Below are 16052 nucleotides of genomic sequence, written 5' to 3' on the forward strand. Positions count from 1 at the left end.
ACCGCCCACTCTTCACTGATGAAGCAAACTCAGGCTTTGTGAAGGGAAAACATCAGGTACACGGAGAGAAAGTCTGTCTCAGGGCTTGAGACCTCTGTTCTCTCCCTCTCCTTTTCACTTTTTATTTTTGGGTTTTGAGTGGGATGATGCCATGTTGGGGTGGGGAGAGCATCAATCTCTGCAACAGACTGGCCAGGGTTGGAGCCTGGCACGTTTTAGTTGCTGTTGCAACTTCTTTTGGCTTCAGCATAGCTGTGTTGCTGAATGCCAGCTACGTGCCTTGCTGGCTGTTTTGGCCATGTAGGCCTTAAGTGGGAGGATGCCATGAGTGTATGCTTCCCTATTGTCAGCAGCTCGTGATAAGGATTGTAGTGTCTCACTGTGGGCGTATAGCTGAGACTACATGTCCAGGCTGCAGCCATAAGCCTGGGCCCTTTTTGTTGTTTTACAGCTGCTGCATTTCAGCCCACTGGTGTGGGGCTGAACCCTAGCCATATGTTGGCTGGCAGATCTGGGCCAGGATGAAGCCCTGGCACTTCTTCTTGCTTATTTAGGCCTCAGTGGCATATAGGCCTAGTTAGCTTTTTGCTGCTCTGTCCAGGCCCAGTGAAATTGGCCTAGGCTGTCTTTGTTCTCGTTTGCAGTTTATGCCCCAACCGACTGCTGTGGTCGGGTGCTAGTGCTAGTTCAGGCCCAGTCCAAAATACGTCTGGCTCCCTGTTTTGTTGTTTCCTAGCTATTGGGTCTTGGCCTAGAAGTGTGGCTGAGGCTATATTTCCAGGCCACAGTCAAGTAGGCCTGGCGCTATTTTGTTGCACATTCAGGCCTGGATGCAGAACAGACCTGAGTCCCTCTTGTACTGTTTGACAGTGGTTGTGTCTCAGCATAGCTATGTTGCTGAGCCCCGCTGTACGTTTGTTTGTTGTCTGTCTGGGCCTGGCACATTTTGGGCCCGGCAGTGGTTGCTTTTGTGGCTCTGTGTCCTGACAAATGCAGCGCAGTTGGTGCTTGTTGCTGGTCAGGCCCTTTTGCTGTTCGGCTGTTTATTTTTCTCTGAGTTCTCTTTCAGTTTCCTGGCCCAGCAGAACTGGGATTAGGACTAAAAACTTTGGGATGCGATATGCTGATGAAAACTGCAGTTTACCCCTCAAATCCACCATGCAGAAGTGAGGATCAGCACCACAGTTTCACAGGGAGCAGCAAGGGACCTTTACAACACACTCTAGCAGTTCCCTGTGGCGCAGTGGACCCCTGGAGCAGCTCATTGGACTCTGCGGTGTGGACTCCCCTTTCCAGGCCATTGCTGAAGGACAGGTATAGGGGTACAGGTCCCCAGAGCTACCTGCTGGGGAGTCTCAAGTCCCAGACTGCCTGGGCATGGGTAAAGACCCCTCAAAGAGGGTGCCACCTATAGACTTTGTTTTGTAGTTTGCAGTATTTAAAAATTATAGTTCATTTACTTTTGTTTTTCTTTATGCTTTATAATAAATTTGGTTTTTGTGTTTACACTGCTTGTGGGGGAAGGGTGGTTAGTTTTACTGGACATCCTAGTGTTTCCCAGGTAAACTGGGTGGGGGCTTGAGCCAAGCTAAAATATATTTAGTATCTCTGAAATTGAACCTGGCCCTTGTTGCTGCTGACAGGCGCTCAGCAGAAGGGCTACAAAAGCATTTTGTGACTTCAAAATAAATACTCAGATTTCTTCACGTCCCCCAGCCACCCCCACCCCCCCAGAAAAAAAAAAGTTCTGAATGAAACATTTCAATTTTCCAGTTTTGTTTAGATATTTTTAGCTTGACATGATATTTTGTTTTGAAATTTTTCCTGGACTCAATTAAAAAAAAAACCTCTAGGATATATGGCATGCTGTTGAAATACCATAAAAAGTATATAAAGCTGATTGCCATTTGTTTTAAATGCTTTTGACACAAGCTTTTCAGTCAGTTTCAGATCATTAATTATACTCTAATGAATGAAAAGAGACAGCATTTAGAGACTGGGGTCCAAAATAAAAAATATCCTATTCTGGAAAATGTTAGCCTAAGTTTGTTAGATACAGTTTTTTCCTCTACTTTTTCAGCCCCCCCTCCCCAACACACACATTTTCGTGTGTGAATTGAACAGAACGTTCTGTAGAATCGGGTACCAATATGAATATAAATTAAGAGACAGTAACACATTTTATTATATCTCTCACACATGCATGCGTAAGTATTTTTTTTTTAATGGTTGTATGAAATAAAGTTGCTGTTTTCCTCTAAAGTAGTTTCTAAGCTGTGCAATATGCTGGTACAATATACTAGTGGCCTGTAAACTGTCTAGCTACATCAATAATAATGGCAACACTGTATTCTACAAGGTGAAGCGATGAAAGCTTGTTGTAGTCTGAGATGTATATCATGACAGTACCTTCAGTTCTGAGGCAAAAATGTCACTTCATGTGCAATAAATTTTCTTGTCATTTAATAGCAATTCAATTTGAATAGCAACCATGGAGTTGATTATTTCTGCAAAGAACCCTTCACGTAAGAAGATTGCACACACAACTTTGAATTTGTTTTGAGCATCATCAAAATGTTGTTTTCTATGAAGATAAAACAGTTTGTGTGGCACCTTGCTTTAAAATGGCATACCTGCTGTCAAGGCCTCAGCTCTGTGTAAGCAAAGCCCACATTTGTATGTACACCATCCTTCTTCCTTTTTTACACAAGATACAACAATTTGCATTCTGTTCAATATCTGCGAGTTTCTTAAGGATGGGTGCAGCATCTCAAAATAATTATGAAATAATGTAGCTAACATTAAGAACCACTTGCCACCTAAGAAATAATAATTTTATTTAAAAGAATAAGGATTGAACAACTGTCTTGTTCCCCCTTTCAGACACTTGCACCTAGCGGAAAATTCTTTATTGCTTTAAAGGTCTTTTGATTTTAAGAGTTATGTCAAAGAGACTGAGAAAAGTGTTTCTAACATTTAATCAACTAAATAATGTCAGTTTTCCTCTATTAAAATTGTTTGTAAATGTCACTTGTTGACATACACCAGGGTTAATATTGATATTTCTGGCATAGTAATTTTTCCATTAATCTAGCTGGTGCATTGCTAAATTCAATTAGCTTTTAGCAAATGTGATTGTCCAGTGATGATGCCTTATTGTTCTTTAAAAATAATACATTAAATTGAAGGATATTACAAGAATAATCTAATGGATATTGTATAAAATTATAACAATACGTAGCCCGGTTGATAACATTATTTTCAAATGCTATTTCCCTCAATTGCAGTAACCCATGACTAAAGAAGTAATAATACCAGTATCTTAAAGGTTTATATCATTACATAGAATCTACAAAAATTAATTCATGAATGAACTGCAGTTCATATTATGATAAAAGCAGGAGTTTGACTAAAATAACCTGTAGCAAGAAAAGTCTTACTGAAGGTCAGTGGCTTTAGATAATAAGTTGTAACTGATAAAGAAAAAGGACTTCCAAATGTTTGCATCATGTTGAAATAATAACAAGCTTCACTGACAATTGACTGAGCTAGGTCCTCTTATTAAAAAAATATGACCCCCCCCCCCCAGTCTCACCAGAAGAAATGGTCTGAAATACCTTTTTATGAATCACTTTTAGCTCTTACAGTCTCATGGGAAATCTGTCTACCTTTAAGATTTTATTATCATTTTTCTGATGTTTATTACAAATTGGTTTCTAATATGATACATATATTTAGTACATTGAATAAATGTAAAGGTCATAATGTTAACATGAATTTTAGGAATTTCTTTGGGAATAAAGAGTAGGGAGAGGAAGTCATCCATAAGATGTGCTCATTTTCTTGGACATCATAGATTCATAGAAGTTAGGGGCTGGAAGGGACCTCACGAGAACATCAAATCCAGCCCCCCCTCCTCCCCCCAGCTGTTAGGCAGGAAAGACTGCTGGGGTCAAATGACCCCAGCAAGGTGTACATCCATTTGTCTTGTGAAGATCTCCCAGGTAGCTGACTGTACCACCTCTGGGGGGAGTCTGTTTCAGTCTCTGGACACTTGAACCATAAAGAAGTTTTTCCTCATATCTACTCCAAAGCGATCTTCTAGCTAGTTTTATGTCCGTTATGCCTTGTCTTCCCCTGGGGTACCTTAGTGAACAGATGCTCTCCCAGCCCCTGATGTTTGCCCCTTATATACTTGTAGCTTGCCACCAAGTCTCCCCAAGTCTTCTCTTCTCCAGCCTGAACAGTTCAATGTCCTTCAGCCTCTCCTCATATGGCCTGTTCTCCAGACCTCTAATCATTTGTGTGGCCCTTCTTTGCACTCTTTCAAGCTTTTCCACATCCTTTTTGAAGTGCGGTGCCCAGAACTGGATGCAGTACTCCAGATCACCAATCTGAATACAGTGGGAAGGTGACATCCTTAGTCTTGCTTGAAATGCATAAGTTGATGCATGCCAGCGTATTGTTTACTTTGCCAGCTATTGCATCTCACTGGTAGCCCATGTTCATTCTGTGGTTGATCATGACCCCTAGGTCTCTTTCAGTTGTGGTGCTAGTTAGCATAGCACCACAAAGCCTGTAAGTATGTTGCAGATTATTTCTTTCCAGATGGAGCACTTTACATTTTTCACTGTTAAACATCATCACGTTTTGATCCACCCAATTTACAAGCCTGTCCAGGTCAGCCTGTATCCTCAGCTGTCCTCCAGTGTGATCACACTTCCCCATGTTGGCTCAGATAATTTTAAAGTTAAATGTGTATGCTGGGCATCTCACAATTAATTTCTTGTGCCCTCTGCCAACATACATACTGCAAAGGAAAATCTGGTATCTGCTTAAAGAGTCATGCTGAATGTTCATATTCTTCCTTTGACTACATTACTTGTGTGTTTCTTTGAACATTTCTGTATATCCTAGATCTCTGAAACATACCTTTGAAAGCTAAAGTGTATGGACAGCATGGTGATTTAGGAGAGTGCAATATTATGTTCACTATGCTGTCCTGTTTTTCACATTTGTTCTGTGAATCTGCATAAAGATGTGTACTGAAAAAGAAATGCACAAAATACATATTTTATTAATGACGATAGTTACAAATAATAGTGTAACAGAGATAAAAAAAATACATATTGATATAGATTAAATGTATAGAAAGTTTCCTTTTATGGGATGTTGATTTGGGTTTAACATGTTCTGTGTGAACATAGGATACAGGACTGAAAGGGTCTGCCTGTATCACTGGCACTAGGTGCTTTATTCAGCATTCTTGATGTATATTAGGCATGTTTGCAGCATGCCTAGCAGATTGTAGCTCACCAGGAATATCGGGAGAATCTTCCTTGTGTCTGAATTGTAATGGAGCTCTGTGCCATAGTGGGTGCTCTGGGTCTTTCAGGTGCAAAGGGAACTTTTTGGTCAAAACTTTAAGTGCCTCCACATTTATGTGAGACTTGAACACATGTTTCTTGAATGGCTGTTTTGTACTTCGGCACATAGACTCCATCCAAGTATTATTCAAAGCTGAGTGAGGACCCTTTATGGATCACGAGTACTCTGTGCTTGATTCAGTGGTCTTAGTGTTCATTATGGAGCATGCCTTGCAAATTGTACATGAGCTTTAGTTCCCAAAAGCTTGTGTTACATATACATATGATTTTGGGGGGGCTATAAGGGACAAAACTATCTTTCATTCCATTATATGGACCCTTCCATGAGGGTTGTTTTTGAAAACATGTTTGGGAATATTTTTTCTTATAGCGTACCTGATTCTTTTCTCTGGCTTTTTTTAGTAAAGAAAAGTCATTGCTAAGAGGTTCCTGTTGTGTGTTTATGCTTTGTATTAATGCTGCCACCCAGAATGAATACTCATTCATAATCTTTATTGAGCCACCTTTTTCCAATTGCATTGCTAATGAAAATTTGAAGGATAATGCAAATTCAAAATCAGTGTGCATCATGGGGCTTCAGTTTTGATCAGGATAATTAATAGTTAAATATGTTAGGACCAGGCAGCATTCTAAGTATGAGGATTTCATGAGAAAAGAAAAAAGTTCTACATTTCCTGGAAACTCTAAACTGTAGAGAAATGACAATTAAAAACAAAGATGAAGCTATAGTTACTGCAAATGCGGGTATTCTGTTCATGGACTGAATATACCTATAATACACAGTAGTCTTTAAACTGACAAACTGTCCATGTGTGTAATTACTAAAATAAATTAAGAACAATATGGTCAGATTTTTGAATTTTCCTTCCTCAGAGTCTGCTTCTGCTACTATTACTAGAGCAATCAAAGCACACCATGCTTATTTGACATAAGAAGGAAATAATTTCTCAGCTTTTAAAAAATTAATTGAATGGTGCTGGTGTTCTTTTTAAATAAAAGGAAATTCATCAAAACCTATTCAAATAAACATCAGAGAATAAAAAATAGAGATTAAAACGTTGCTTTGTTCTAGTAAAACACAGCATAAAAAGCATAAGGAGTGTCTTGACTTTCAAGCGTTTGAGAAGATTTAGATTCTGGATAAACTTGTTTCTTTAATGGAGAGAAAAAAGTTGACACAAACAGGATTCTGTATCCCAGCAGACTTTGTTTACAGGTACATACACTTTCAACAAAGACATTAGATGATGAAAGCAGGGTTGCTTATTACTGTTAAACACAGAACAACAGAAATCTAAAAGAAGTAATCTTTGGTACAAAGTCTTAGCCAAGTATATTGTCTTTTACCAACTGTTTTAACTGCTTCCAGGGGATGAAAACTCAGCCGTACTGCTTCCCCATACTTAAAAGGTTTTTGCTGATTCTACACAAAAATTAAACTCACTTGTATTTAGCTGTCAGTGTCCCTCGTCTCCTATTATTGGAACTTAAAGAAAAAGAAGAAGACCCTAGTTAGCCATTACCTGGCTGTGAATTGAGATGTGGAGCAAAAATCCAGCACCCTTTCTGCCTGCCTGAGTGAGTCAAAATTGCACTGGGAAGTGGCAGGACACTTAAAAAGAAGTGTGAAGACAATAGAGTGGGGATGGGTTGGAGTAAGCAGATCCAGGGCTCCTTGTTATGGACAGCCAATCAAATAAATATGATCTAGCTTTTTGTAAGGGGTGGGAAGTGAGGCAACTGGAAAGGCTCTTTGCAGTGCATACATGGGACTTAAATGCATTTTTGCAGGTTGAATGCTGCCCAGTGATTCCTTTGGAGTGATGCAGCTCTGCCTCACACCTTGCAGTGGTTGTTAATATGTTTTGTTTGCACATGAAAATATTTTAAAAATAAGATCTGAAATTTGCCATATTTTAAGTTACAGAGCATGAATAATAAAGGACTAGAATCCTGGGCACGTGAATCTGCCAGTCCTCTGCTTATGAACTGCCATACGTTGAGTACTTGCCCAAAACATTTGCTATACGATAGAAGAAAGGTGGAGGTGTAGCTCTCTATGTGAGGGAGCACTACACCTCTTTGTAGGCTGGCATAAGTTCCAAAGAAGAGTGGCTTAAAACCCTCTGTGTCAAGCTATGGGGAGGGCACAGCAAGAAAGACTTAACTGTAGGTGTATATGACAGACCATCAAACCAGGGGGAAGAGCTCTATCTGGAGTTCTCTTGAGAATTGGCAGAGGCCATGCACGCACAGGACGTGGTCATCATGGGCGACTTCAGATACCCAGGCATCACTTGGAAGGAGCACTCAGCTAATTCAGGTTGGTTGCGTTGCTTCCTGACCTGTATCAAAGAGCTCTACCTGACTCGAAGTGCACAGGTCAGACAGAGGTAACACTCTCCTAGACTTGGCCTTCGCCAAAGGAGATGATCTGGTGAGTGACTTAAATATAGAGGGTAGCCTGGGTGACAGTGACCACAAAACCATCGCGTTCATCTGTCGCAAGGCAGGCAAATCAGCTAACAGAGCTGAAGTTTTGGACTTCAAAAAAGTGAATTTCAACAGGCTCAGGGCAATAGTAGGGGAAACACTGTGGGACCAGAGACTGAAGGTGAAAGGAGTATGTGAAGAGTGGTCGTTCCTCAAGGACATGATCCTTGAAGCACAAAAGAAGTCCATTCCCCTGCAGAGAAAAGGTAGCAGAAGGGCTTGTAAGCTCTCTTGGCTTAATAGGGATATCGTGGGCCTCTTGAAAAAGAAGAAAGAGGCATGAAAACAGTGGAAGCTTGGGACAGTCCCCAAGGAGGGCTATATAACAACGGCTTGCACTTGTAGGGAGCAGATTAGAAAAGCTAAGGCAGTGACTGAATTTAAATTAGCAACAGAAATCAAGGACACTAAGAAGTCCTTCTTTAGGTATGTAGAGAACAGGAGGAAAACAAGTGAAAGCATGGGGCCATTGCTTAACAACTCAGGACAGCTGGTTACAGACACTCAGGAGAAAACTGAACTCCTGAATAACTACTTTGCTTTGGTATTTCACCAAAGTAAGGGGAAAATCATACTAGATAAGGTTCAGTTTGGGTATGGTGGGAATGACGGCCTTCCTACTGTTGACATTGAGCTGGTGCATGGTTAGTTAGAAAAGTTAGACATTTATAAGTCAGCAGGACTGAATGTACTTAATCCGAGAGCTGAAGGAGCTGGCTTAAGTCATTGGGTGACCTGTGGTGAAATTCTTCCAAAACTTGTGGCACTCAGGGAAGGTCCCTGAAGACTGGAAGAGGGCCAGTGTTGTGTCTATCTTCAAGAAGGGGAGGAGGGAGGACCTGGGCAATTATAGGCCAATTAGCCTAACTTCTATTCCAGGGCAAATTCAGGAAAAATTCATCAAGGAGTTTATGTGCAATATGCTTGCAAAAGGTAGGATTCTGAATGACAGTCATCATGGCTTCATTATGAGCAGGTCTTGTCTTACCTGGTCATAGAAGGAGATGAGATTGGTAACTTGCTATTTGGATAAGAGAGGGGAGGTCAACATTGTATACCTCGACTTCCAAAAGGCCTTTGATCTGGTATCCTATGATGTTCTTGTGGAAAAATTGGAGGATTGTGGGCTTACCTGCTTGGCAGTTAGGTGGGTAGGAAGCTGGCTATGGGGTAGGACCTAGAGAGTTCTAATGAATGGATTTGTGTTGTCCTGGTGAGAAGTGGCCAGTGGTGTTCCTCAGGGGTCTGTGCTTTGTCTAGTGCTTTTCAACATCTTGATCAATGATTTGGATGTGGGGGTGAAGAGTTCACTGGCCAAGTTTGTGGACAACACAAAGTTATGGGGGAGCACGGTTATGTTTGAAAATAGGCTGCAGATGCAGGTGAACCTAGACAGGCTGGCAAGGTGGGTGGATCGGAACCAGATGAAGTTCAACTTGGAGAAGTGTGAAGTGCTCCATCTGGGGATGAACAATCCCCAATGTACTTACAGGTTTGGTGGTGCCAAACTGACCAGCACCATGACTGAAAGGGACCTGGGGGTAATAATAGACCATAGTATGAACATGAGCCGTCAATGTGATGCTGTAGCCAGCAAGGCAAACAATATTCTGGCATGCATCAACCAATGAATCTCGAGCAAAACCAAGGAAGTGATTCCTCTGTTTTACTTGGCATTGGTGAGACCACAGCTGGAGTACTGCATCCAGTTCTGGGTGCCACACTTCAACGAGGATGTGAAAAAACTTGAGAGAGTCCAGAGAAGAGCCATCTGTATGATCAGACACTTGCAAGGGAAGGCGTACAAGTAAAGGTTGAGGGACTTGAGTCTCTTCAGCCTAAAAATGAGAAGGGACTTGGTAGCAGCTTACCACTACATCAGACGAATACATCAAGGGTTCAGTGAACAACTGTTCACCAGGGCACCGTTGGGGAAAACCAGGAGTAATGGCCACAAACTCTTGGAAGACTGTTTCAGGCTTAACACTAGGAAAAACTTCACAGTTAGGGTATCCAGACAGTGGAGTAAACTCCCTCCAGAAATGGTGCAATCACCTACCCTGGAAATCTTCAAGAGGAGACTGGACGATCACCTTGCTGAGGTTACCTGACCTCAGTTGTCTTTTTTGCCTAGAGCAGGGAGGCTGGACCCAATGATTTTGCAAGGTCCTTTCCAGCCCCTTATGATCTATGAATAACCTTTTGCGAGCAGTCTTTTCTTTTTTGCTTTCTCAGTTGCAAAAGGGGAGTGTTCACTCAAAGGAAGTGGAATTTAGAATTCAGTTCAGGGTCTATTTAATATTTAGGTAAAAATATGTTTTGATTTTTCAATTGTATATGAATCTATTTGGCCATGCCTTAAAATCACCCTTGTCATACAGTTGCTGTTTTAGAATTTCTATTTTTCTAATACTCTGTTTTGGTTTAATATAAATTCTACTCTGGTGTAAGCAAACACAGTTGATTTCAATGGAGTTATACCAGGTTTGATTTCTCCGTGGAAGTTATTGTGGTTCTTGGCTCGCTATGTGCCCATCTGTGGAAGTGACTGTTTCTTAGTGCTGTGCAGTCAACCATTCAGGAATTCCAATACAATTTCTGTTTAGCTTCATTTACCAGTCAAGTAAAATTCCAAGGTATTTATCACATTTGACATAATCTGCAGTATTCTTTCAGCTCCTGAGTGCTTCAGAACTTTCTGTATGTGAAAACACGATAGGTGCAAAGTATATTACATTTTTGACAGCTGGTGTGTTGTCATTCACGAATGTTACAAAATGCAAATAAGATCCATAGACAGTTGCCTCCTCTCCTCTTGGCTGTCTTGTTGATATGTTTTGGTGGGTATGGGTTATTTGCTTTTGCCCTTGGGAGCTTATATAAATACCCTAAAATAGATACTAATCCTCTTGATTAAGATTTGTGTTCAGTTGTAATCCTTATTTAAGGAGATAAATGTGTTTTCATAGACATCAGGGCTGGAAGGGACCTTGGGAGATCATCGAGTCCAGCCCCCTGCCCAAAGGGCAGGAAGTCAGCTGGGGTCATAGGATCCCAGCAAGATAAGCATCCAGTTTACTCTTGAAGGTGTTCAATGTAGGTGCTTGAACCACCTCCGCTGGCAGACTGTTCCAGACCTTGGGGGCTCAGACAGTAAAGAAATTCTTCCTTATGTCCAGCCTGAAACGGTCTTGCAGGAGTTTGTGACTGTTCGACCTAGTCATCGCTTGGGGTGCTCTGGTGAACAGATGTTCCCCCAGATCCTGGTGGTCACCCCTGATAAACTTATAGGTGGCCATCAGATCACCCCTGAGCCTGTGCTTTTCCAGGCTAAAGAGTCCCATGTCTCTCAGCCTGTCGTCGTAAGATCTGTTTTCCTGACCTCTGATTATGCACGTGGCTCTCCTCTGGACTCTCTCAAGCTTCTCCACATCTTTTTTGAATTGTGGAGCCCAAAACTGGATGCAGTACTCCAGCTGCGGCCTCACTAAGGCCGAGTACGAGGGGAGAATGACGTCCCGGGATTTGCTCAAGAAGCATCTATGGATGCAAGCCAGTGTTTTGGTCACTTTATTAGCTGCAGCATTGCATTGCAGGCTCATGTTCATCTTGTGGTCAATGATGACCCCCAAGTCTCTTTCTTCTGTAGTGCTATCCAACGTAGCACTGCCAAGCCTATAAGGATGCTGCAGGTTTTTCCTCCCAAGGTGGAGAACCTTGCATCAGGTTCTCGTCTGCACATTTGCTGAGCTTGTCCAGGTCAGCCTGGATCACCCGCCTATCTTCTGGCATGGATGCTTTCCCCAAAGTTTGGTGTCATCGGCGAACTTGGCCAGTCCACTCCTGACTCCAATGTCCACATCATTAATGAAGATGTTGAACAGGATGGGTCCCAGGACAGAGCCTTGAGGGACCCCACTGGTCACAGGGCACCACGATGAGTGAGTGCCATCAATTACAACCCTCTGGGTCCGACCACGGAGCCAATTTCCCAGCCAGCGGATCGTGGTGGAGCCAAGGCCACAACTGGGCAGTTTGGCCAAGAGGTGATCATGGGATACCAGATCAAAAGCTTTTTTAAAGTCAAGATATAGGACATCAATCTCTTTTCCCTGGTCCAGGTGATAGGTCACCTGGTCATAGAAGGAAATGAGATTGGTCAAACAGGACCTACCCACAACAAACCTGTGCTGGCTATCCCTTAGGATGTTAGCCTGGGCCAGTCCATCAAGGATGGCCTCCTTAATAAACTTTTCTAAGATCTTCCCCAGCATAGAAGTCAGGCTAATGGGCCTGTAGTTAGCCGGATCCACTCTCCTCCCTTTTTTGAAGATCGGCACCACATTGGCCTTCTTCCAGTCTTTGGGCACTTCACCAGAGTGCCAGGAGTTTTCAAAGATCCATGCCAGGGGCTGGGCTATGATGCTCGCCAGCTCCTTGAGTACCCTGGGGTGCAGACTGTCAGGGCCGGCTGACTTGAAGGTATCCAGCTTCTCAAGATGTTCCTTCACGAGGTCAGCATTTATGGAGGGTAGGGGATCCCCATCACCCGGATCTCCCTGTCCCATAACAGGCATGGGTGTCCCGTGGGACTGATGAAAGACTGATGCAAAGTACCTATTTCATAGGTTGGCTTTTTCCTGGGCGTCAGTTGTCAGTTGCCCCATCTGGTTTAGCAGGGGTCCAACGTTGTCCTTGCTTTTCCTCTGGCTCCCCACATATCTGAAAAAGGACTTTTTGTTGTCCTTGATGCTTGAAGCTAGTTGGAGTTCAGTTGCAGCCTTGGCTTTCCTGGTTTGCTCCCTGCAGGACCGGACCAGTGCAGAATAATCCTCCTTGGAGGTGAATCCCGTCCTCCGTCCTTTGTAGGCTTTCCTTTTTAGCTGCAGGAGGTCCGCTAGGTCCCTGGAGAGCCAGGAGGGCTGCTGTGCCTTCTTGCTGTCTTTCCTCCGTGTTGGAATAGATTTAGCTGTGCATTGAGGATCGCTTCCTTGAGAAGCAACTACTCTTCTTGAACTCCCATCTCCCTGGGGTCATGGTCCCTGAGGGCCTGACCGACAAGCCTCTTGAGCCTGTCAAAGTTGGCTTTTCTGAAGTCAAGGACTTCTGTGTTGCTGACTGACTTGCCAGCTTTACAGCGGATGGTGAAGGTGATCAGCTCGTGGTCGCTGTCACCCAGCTTCCCATCGATCACTAGGTCGCTGATTAGGTCGTCCCCCATAGCCAGTACCAGGTCGAGCAGTGCTTTGCCTCTCGTCGGCCCATAGACTTCTTGAGTCAGGTAGAGGTCATCCACGCACGAGAGAAAGCTTTGCGACTGCTCGGATTTTGCTGAGTGATCTTCCCACGAGATGTCTGGGTAATTGAAGTCACCCATGACAACCAAGGTCCTGGAGCAAGCGGCCTCAGTCAGTTCCTGGGCGAACTCCTGGTCAAGCTCAGGACTTTGAGTGGGAGGTCTGTAGTAGACTCCCACCGTTGTGTCCCCTGTGACGTATTCCCCACGAATTTTTACCCAGAGGGTCTTTAGCTGTCCATGCTGGTCGCCAACATCAGCTTGCAGGGACATGTAGCTTTCCTTCACATAGAGAGCTACACTCCCTCCCCTTTTGTCAACACGATCCCTCATGACTACATAGCTGTTAACATGGCCATAAAATAATATAAAAAGGGAACCTACTTTCTTTGAAAGATATGGAGAACTTTTTTGTTAAGGGACTACCCAAGGGATAAACAAGACACCATTGTTTAGTGGGGGTGGTCTTTAACATCAGACAAACAAACGAACAAAATTTCAGTGTAGATAATTTACAGTGGCTATTCAAGGTAAATTATATTTAAGTGGTTGTTAAGGTATGTTTGGATTTATTTGTTGGTAGCAGGTAAGGGTCCAACCATTTTTGTATTCTATTATTGTATTCCATTGTACTAGGGACTAACCAACCATTGTACTAGGCACTAACAAGAAAGGACATATTTATGGTGTATGTGTACGAGGTTTAGTCAGGTGCCTGATGAATCTGCTTATATGGACTCTTGTGACCATCACATCGAGACTTCTGACATGTATGCCTAGATAAGAGTATGGAGGAGTGGAGGCTGCCAAGACCTATGATCCCCCGCTTTATAGATTCATAGATGTTAGGGCTGTAAGACACCTTGCAAAATCATTGGCAGGAAGTCAGCTGGGGTCAGATGACACCAGCAAGGTAAGCCTCCAGACATTTCTTCAACATATCCAGAATAGGTTCTTGCACTGCTTCTGGGGGGTCTATTCCAGCCTCTGGAGACTCAGGCAGTAAAGAAGTTTTTCCTTCTTTATGTCCAGTCTAAAACAGTCTTCCAACAATTTGTGACTGTTAGACCTCATTTTCCCTTTGGGTGCCCTGGTAAATGGATGTTCTCCCAGTTCCTGATGTACACCCCTTATATACTTATAGGCTGCCACCAAGTCCCCCCTGAGCCTTCTGTCCTCCAGGCTGAAGAGTCCCATGCCTCTCAGCCTCTCCTCATAAGGCTTGCTCTCTTTACCTCTAATCATGCATATGGCTCTCCTTTGGACTCTCTAAAGCTTCTCCATGTCCTTCCTAAAGTGTGGAAGCTTGAGAGAGTCCAGGTTACTGAGACAGAATCCAAAGGCCAGACCAAGTTTAGACAATCAGTGTATCAATGGTTGGAGCTTCTGCCAGAGACCAACAGATAAGAACTGTTGACTGCCTAATGTCTCAGTAAGGGTGTATTTCTGTCACAGTGATGCCTCTTAGACTTCCTCTAGCCAAGGAGTACTCACAAAGCAGTGGGGGCTAGGGTTTTGAGGTGCCCTATACTTGTCTTATTCTGGAGGTTGCAACATTGTGGTATTTTATAAGAGCTACCTGGGTGTGACTGTAAGCTGCTAGGGAGTATCACTTTGTAAACATGCCTTATGCATTTGCTTCCAAAAAAAAAAGGAAAGCCACATACCTTTTTGTGAGCTGTGGGTGAAGTTAATGCCATTCTGACTGCACCTATATTTTGACATGCAGGATGTGTGGGAAGGACTGAGCGTGTGAGGCATGTTTTCATGTCCAGTGCAGTACAGTGGAGACATGCACATAAAGGCCATGTTGCTTTACCAATCCTAAATGTGATGAATGGGGAGTGAGACCCAGGGAAGGGAATTTAAATGTCTTCTACACTAGCTTTCTAGCTGGACCCAATAGGGGTAATGTTACACTAGTTAAGGCCTAGAAAGTATAAAAGTTCATCTAAGAGATCTGACAGTGGGATTTTATATTGTGGAATTGCCCAAAAGTTGCAGTCAAAACACTGGAGCACTGGCACTTGGTGCTCACACAGAAGGCAGCAATGCCTATTCTGAGGAGCTTAAATTAAAATGAGACATGAGAATTAACTGTGACAAATAGTGGGAGGAAAGTGGCTGAGAAGATGATGGAAACAGTAATAAGATTTCACAGTTACATAGGTTATCTATGTGTACAAGTCAAAGGTGACAAATCGCTTGGGAGCATGGGATTGTTTTGCTGGTTATTTGCCCTGGTATAGTCAGTCATCATTAGCAGGCTGCTCTTCTGTTATATTTAGCAGATACTTTACACCTGGGTTGTTTATTGTGTATGAAATGCAGCTTCTCTGCAGTATATATTTTTTCAGTTAATTTTCTTTCTTTTTTGTTTTTGATTTGCTTATTTATTTATTTTGTTGAACAATTTAATAGGGGGTGATAGGGTGAAACGGTAACAGGTACTGAACACTGATAGTAGTCAAGTTATAGTCGCCTGCTAGATGGAGAGCAGATTGTTATTCAACTCTTACAGAGTAGCATCAGGGAGAGTTCAAGAGCCAGGAAGTGGTACATCTACTTATGAGAATACTGTGACCTATACTCAAACAAAAACTTAGGCTATAATGTAAACAGGCTGCCCTGAAAAGATCAAAGTTACATGAACCTTATTTACCTCTTTGATTCCACTTGGCTTAATCTGAAAATTGAATAAAAATAAAAACTTGTAAAATTCAGGCTAAACATTCCCTTCAAAGTCCTAGAATACAAAAGGTTTTTCCCATATGATCTTTTTTGTCTCGGATCATAGTTCTGACTACCTCAATGGTGACCTCAAGAGACGCATTTAATTCCTTGTTGGAACTTGTAACACCTGTGGTCTGACAGAA

Source organism: Crocodylus siamensis, chromosome 3, assembly GCF_052110815.1.
Source record: "Crocodylus siamensis isolate JL-2025a chromosome 3, ASM5211081v1, whole genome shotgun sequence".
NCBI classification, from domain to species: Eukaryota; Metazoa; Chordata; order Crocodylia; family Crocodylidae; genus Crocodylus; species Crocodylus siamensis.